Source organism: Furipterus horrens, unplaced genomic scaffold (genome assembly GCF_987537825.1).
Source record: "Furipterus horrens unplaced genomic scaffold, mFurHor1.1.pri manual_scaffold_16, whole genome shotgun sequence".
NCBI classification, from domain to species: domain Eukaryota; kingdom Metazoa; phylum Chordata; class Mammalia; order Chiroptera; family Furipteridae; genus Furipterus; species Furipterus horrens.
Genome location: NW_028327186.1, coordinates 10,852,884 through 10,859,172, shown reverse-complemented (window position 1 = coordinate 10,859,172; position 6,289 = coordinate 10,852,884). Strand labels below are relative to the sequence as shown.

At 50.5% G+C, this 6,289-nt stretch overlaps 2 long non-coding RNA genes and 1 other non-coding gene across 3 annotated transcripts; 2 read left to right on the top strand and 1 right to left on the bottom strand.

Annotated features, from left to right (window-relative positions):
• Positions 1-1,789: 1,789 nt before the first annotated feature.
• Positions 1,790-2,349, bottom strand: LOC149992112 (uncharacterized). Its single transcript, XR_016508431.1, has 2 exons — positions 2,315-2,349; positions 1,790-2,172 (listed from the first exon to the last, which is right to left on the bottom strand). It is a non-coding gene; the product is annotated as an uncharacterized LOC149992112 (long non-coding RNA).
• Positions 2,350-3,863: 1,514 nt separating this feature from the next.
• On the top strand, positions 3,864-5,824 carry LOC149992110 (uncharacterized). Its single transcript, XR_016508432.1, has 2 exons — positions 3,864-3,963; positions 5,531-5,824. It is a non-coding gene; the product is annotated as an uncharacterized LOC149992110 (long non-coding RNA).
• Positions 4,585-4,711, top strand: LOC149992111 (small Cajal body-specific RNA 15). Its single transcript, XR_016508551.1, has one exon.
• Positions 5,825-6,289: the final 465 nt, after the last annotated feature.

The following is a 6,289-nucleotide window of genomic DNA, read 5'->3' as shown; positions in this document are numbered from 1 at the left end:
TCTTGTTCCCTCGGGGCCTCAACTTCCTCATCTGTGACTGGGGACAACGCACTTGAAAGGCCAGAACTCTTTGTGAGCGGGACAAAGGGAAGGGGAAGATTTACCTTAGATTTGCTCCTCAGTGTTTAGGGTTGGGTATCGGGGGACAAAGGGCAGAGAGGGGGGTCTTCCTCAGCTCAGAGAACTACAGGACCTCAGGCAGGCTGTCTCCCTGTGACCCCTGCCCCGCAGCTGCAGGAGTCACCCAGCTGGGAAGTCCCCTGACTCTCCCCTGGAAAGTTCCCCAGTGGGGCGGGGGTGACAAGGCCCTCTGGCCGCCATCAGTGAGGCCCCTGGACTTTGAGTCAGGGTCTGGGTGAGGAGAGGCCGCTTCACATGTGGTGCTCCGTCCATAGGATGGCACTCACTGCCAGAAACTGCTACAAAGCCATCTGACCCTAACAGCAATGCCATGAAGACACCGTTGTCATTCCCATTTTACAGGTGGGGAAACTGAGGCCAGGAGAGGCTGCCACGGCTAATAAGTGCAGGAACCAGGATTCAAGCGCAGGCAGTCTGGCTTCAGTGCCTGTGACCTTAACCACTGTCCAGGATGGCCTCTTCCTGCTGCCAGCAAACGAGCATCCCCTTCCCTCAACCCTGACCCCTGCAGACATCCCAGTCTCTGGGCACCCAGCCTGACAATGCTGCCCAGCCTATCCAGGCTCCTTGCTGGAGGCCTGAGCTCTCTGTCCTCTCACCCTGACTGAGGCTTTCAGAACAGGGTGGCTACGGTGGCCCTGAGGTTGGGTGTGAGGGTGACAGGCAGTCTTTCTGGGGTCCAGGACCCTGTTCTTCCCTGAGAGGTGCCTGCAGGACCTCAACCCAGCAGGGTTCTGTCACTGAGCACAGGCCTGTGGGGCTATCCTGGCAGCCCTTGGCTCTGTGGCTGTGGTCTGACCTGAATTTCCAGCCCCTCCCGTCCCCTTTGGGTCTAGCCCTGTACAAAGGGTTCCTCTGTGAAAGGTGAGGTTTTGGGGTCAGGGCTCCCTGCTGGCCACCTTCAGCTAGAACAAAGGCCAGGGCTCCCTGCTGGGGCACAACAGGCCCCTCCCTAGAGTCCCCAGCACACCCTGTTGGCCCTTCCTTCCCTTAGGCAGCCTCTGATCACCCCCTCTTGGCACAGTGATCCCACCAGAACCCCAGCCCCAGCCCCAGCAGCTCACCTTGCAGCAGCCACGCTCTACACTTTGCTAAGTGCTCTCCTTCCATGGCCACAGCAGGGAGGACAAGCGGTCTGCCCTCAGTTAAGGGGAAGGAGCCAGTCAGACAGCAGCACTCCCTGCTCCTGGGAGCTCTGGAAGCAGGTGGCAGCCAGACTGAGGCTGGGGTTTGGGATGAGTAAGTGGTACCCTCACCCACCCTCTCTTCCCTCCTCCTGGCGCACAGTCCCTGCCCCACACTTGCTTGTGCCAGCCAGCCCCGTCGTCATGCCTGCTCTCTGATCAGGTCCTTCTCCCCTCACTGGCCTCCCCAGGGGACCCAGCTGCCCCAGCCATCCTTCTCAGATCCAACTGAACTACGCTTAAACTCACTTCTACTACAACTGTTTGTCAGCTGTTGTCTTATGATTTTAAAAAATTTATTTCAGAGTGGAAGAGAGAAACATCGATCTGTTGATCCACTCACTGATGCATTCACTGATTGATTCTTGTATGTGCCCTGACCAGGGATCGAACCTGCAGCCTTGGTGTATGGGAAGATGATGCTCTAACCAACTGAGCTACCAGGCCAGAGCTGGTCAAGCCTACTTCTTTTTTAAAAAAGGTTTTATTTATTTTAGAAAGAGGGGAAGGGAGGGGGGGAGAGGGAAAGAAACATCACTGTATAGTCCTCTTGTGCACCCCCAACTGGGGACCTGGCCCGCAACCCAGGCCTGTGCCCTGACTGGGAATCGAACCGGCGACCCTTTGGTTCACAGGCCGGCGCTCAGTCCACTGAGCCACACCAGCCAGGGCTTGCCTACTTCTTGACAGCTGTACTGGGTTGGACACTGTCCCCCCTTTAATTCGTGTCCTTCTTGGAACCTCAGAATGTGACTTTATCTGGAAATAGGATCACTGCAGATGTAATTAGTGGAGACCAGGTCATACTGAAGCCAAGTGGGCCCTTGATCCAAGAAGACGGGTGTCCCTGTACGAGAAGAGACAGAGCCGGAGACACCCAGTGCGAGAGGACATCATTAAGAGACTGGAGTGGAGTCGCTGGAAGCCGAAGAACGCCAAGGAGTGCCGGCCACCACCAGAAACTCGAAAGAAGCAAGGAAGGGGTTTACCCAGTTCCAGGGGAAGCACGGTCCTGCCGACACCTCGGACTTCTCGCCTCCAGACCTGTGAGAGAACAAAGCGTCTGGTGGTGAGGCCCCCTGCCGCGGTGCTCCGTTCCGGCGGCCCAGAAGCTGAGACAAGGACTGGCACAACTTCTAACTTGTCCCCTGGCCCCACAGTGCTCCTGATGGCAGCCATCCACCAGCGAGACGTGGGGCTACGCAGACGCGCAAAAGGCGGAGAGAAACTAAATTCAACAAGCGCAGGCGGAGCACAGGCAGAGACGGACAGCTGACCGGAGGTCGCCCGGGAGGAGGCAGTTTCTGAGGCGATGGAGTCTCCGAGCCGCTCTGCCAGGCCCCGCCGAAGGACTCCCGGCCCTCTCCCCGCTCCTCACACCCACGACAATGACCTCCAGCCGGGACGTCCCTCGGTTTCATCCGTTTGACCGCCAAGGCTCTCCCGACTCCAGTCAGAGTGAGAGGCACCCACGTCATTACTTCTGAGCCGGCGCACGGCGCCTAGACGCATCTTTACGTCACGCTGTCCCGGAGGGCGGGACTTCCTTCCCACGCCCCGGAAACCAGAAAGGGTTCCCTTCCGCCGGAAGGAGACGGGACTTGCAATGGAGGACAGATCCTGGAGGGCTAGCTGCGTCTCTGGCGTGGATTAAGGCCGTTTTCTGGCCACTCGGCGGGGCGGGTGACAGCAGCGACCTAGTAGACAGGCATGCTGGCGGGTCAGGTTTTAGGGGATGCGGCGGAGAACCGGAGTTTAGGGGAGGGGTCGGTGCAGCGGTCGGAGAGTCGGCGCCACCAGAGACCTGGGTAGGTCTCATCCTAACTCATTTTGCTCAGCTCTCTCGATCTTGTTTGAAAAACGAGCACAGAGCAGTGGTGGGGATAGATGTGGAAGGGGGAAATACACAGGACAAAGTTTAGTCTTTAAAGTTCAGTTTCTTATCGGTGGTATCCTGTGTCGAAGAAGGGATGGAACGTGAGGGCCCGTACGAACCCAGGTATTCTGAATCGGGGACTCCTGCGTGAGGAGCCATCAGCATCAGTTGCATTAATTTGGAAACACACTGTTGGCAATTTTGAAGCTTCCTGAAGCTGCCAGGGAAGTTATTGGGTGCCAGAGGCGGAAAGATCATACCGACACATAGTGAGAGGAGATAATAGGGAGGTTAGTGTGGGCCGGGACTAGAACCGAGACGTCTTCATTTGCCGCCTAGAATTCTTTGCTCCACCGCATACTGTCTCTTTGGATTACTGAACAACCCACCTTTTGCGGGGAGTGAGGAGTGGCAGGGGTGGTCATATACCTAGGTTTCGGTGCAGTGTGATGCCATCGAAGGCGAAGTCAGTGTCAGGGGATAGAATGTTCTTTTTCTACATTTTGGATGGAGATGAGCCATGTCGCTTCCGTCATTTCCTATTCAGCAACATATGTGGACTAACAAAATGTGAAGTTGGAACTTTGACCGCTTGTTACATACCTTTACACAGGAATGCCTGGGGTTCATAGGTATGTGCTCATCCTGGAAGACTTTAGCCATCACCTGAGCTCTCGCTGTGAATATTTGCTGTACCAGGCAAGAACACATTCTCTGAATCTAAGACCAGCTGTATGAACTTGGAAGTTCCCCCGAGTCCAGGTAAGCTGCTGTGGAATGCACTGCAGACCTCAGCCATCTAACATTGTTGCACTCGGTGCTTGTGCGTTTAAATGTGTTGTGTTTTACCTCTGTCACCTTTCTCATATTAAATGGAAATACCTTGTAGGACATGAGCAAGTCTTACAGGTCTAGAAAGCAACCCGAACATGAGCAAATTTTGAAAAACTGTTAGCATCGCATAGAGGAAATCTTGCTACTACTGAGGAACTCATTCGTCCAGATTTTCATTGTGAAGGAGCTGTAAATACTGTATGTAAACTGTTTTCAAACATGGGTACTTCTCTCAGTAAATGGATTAATTCTTGCCTCCAGTCCAGTCTATTTGAATTTAAGGGCTTCTCCTAAGCTTTCAAAAGAGAGCTCCACCTCTAGGCTTAGGAATAAGCAAGATTAGAATCCAAATTCATGCTATCAAGAAAAGATGTTGGCTGGATGGAGTTTTCTTTCCAAATCCTAAACTTTTATCTTGGCACTTCGATTCACTAACCATTTATTGCAGTGAAACAAGCATATGCAAGAGGTCAGATTTCTTAAAGCTTAAAAATGACTCTCTGAACCATGCTAGGCCATGTTCTAAAAGCTGGACTTGATTGTGTTCTTCTGGAGACTAAGAAAATAGAGTCCTTGAAGTCAAGCTGACTCAGCTTTTAGCCTCCTAAATAAAAAGGTAGATAGAACAGGTCTTGTCTGCAAAATCAATTCAAGACCTACTTATCTACCAACAGCAATTACGCACTTTCCATTGTCTTACTATAAAGAATAACTGGTAAGTTTATAGATCACACAGGGTGAACCCATGAGAATCTTACTGTACTCAGACAGGAAGGAGACCAGAAATTGCAGAAATTGTTTAGGAAAAAGAGAGGACCTTTCTTTCCTGCAGCGCAGTCTTCAGTGGGTCCAGGAAGGTTTTTAGTAGCTAAGCCTCCCTGGGTAGAGACCCACAGTCTGACAGAAGGCCATGCTGTGGTGCACCCCGCTGGGACCACCTGCCGGTGTGCGAACCTTGTAAAGTTAGGATTTTAACACATTTTGGAGGATGAGAAGTATTAACAAAAAGGCCTCATTCCCCATGCAACCTCTCTGCTTATATGATGACCAAGCACATGCTTCAGAAACACTTTACTGGATGTGTACAAGTGATTGCCTGTCATTACTTCAACCAGCAGGAAGTCATTATTAAATTTACACTTTTCCAAATAGAAGACAATCTAATTACATCTAAATCCAATGTCATTTTATATGCCAAGTCTAACCAACTTTCCAATCCCATCCAATAAGGTACCTTAAATTCTTAGTATTCTGAATTACTAAACCCGTTAGTTTATATCAAGATAATGTGCTCCCCCCCGCCCCCCATATTCTTTTTCCCCTTTGTTGACGGAAGCCAAAGCTTATGTTAATAACGGCTCAGGAATTACAAAGTGATAGAGGTAAAGCCAAGAAAAGAACAGATTTGTTGTCTCTTATCTGCCCAGTGTCAGGGATGGTGGCTGCAATGGTCTGGCTTTTTAAAAATGTTTTTGTTTTGTTTAACAGGTTGCAGGTTGCAGGTGACCATGGCCTTGAGGTAAATCCTGCCCCTTGTTGAAGTTTAGTTGCAGCAGATTATTTATGGGAAGAAATTGCAGTATTTACAGAAAACAAAAGTTTTGTTTGCTTCTGTTCTAGACTTTTCTTCTTGTAGAATTTGAGAAACAGTTTAAACAAAAATTCTATGTAGTCAGTAACCATGATGCATGAAATTGGTCATCTGCCTTGCTTAAATTAAGTGGATTTTTAATGTCAGAGCCATTGTTAGATGTTTTCCTTGATCAAATAAAATTTTACTAAAACCTTCTCAGTGTTGAGTTTGTATCCATTTTATCCACATTCATACTGTGTGTGAAGTCCTGCGTAAAGCCTGTGAGAACCCCGAATGCAAATCTGCCTTATCTGGGTTACCCTATGGCCCGCCCCATGGCTTCTGCAGAGATGATTTTTCAGTGAACACGTATGTAGGTTGTATTGTTTATAACATGAAACGTCTGTGTTTACATGGGCTGTACCTTCCATGTTTCAGGGCAGGGATCTAGCTCGGCCAGGCAGGCATGTGCGTTCGTGTGTGTGTGTAACAAGCTGTGAGATTGTCAAGGTGAGTTCACTCAGGAACCTGAGCTGCTGTCTACAACAAGAGGCAGTTCTGAGACAGGAGATGAGAGGTGTTCACTGGGCCAGACTTCACGTGTGCTGGAAAACACGAAGGTTTGAAAGCGGAAGATTTTCAGTTAACAAAAACCTTAAGTGTTGAGAGGAGGGACTGTGG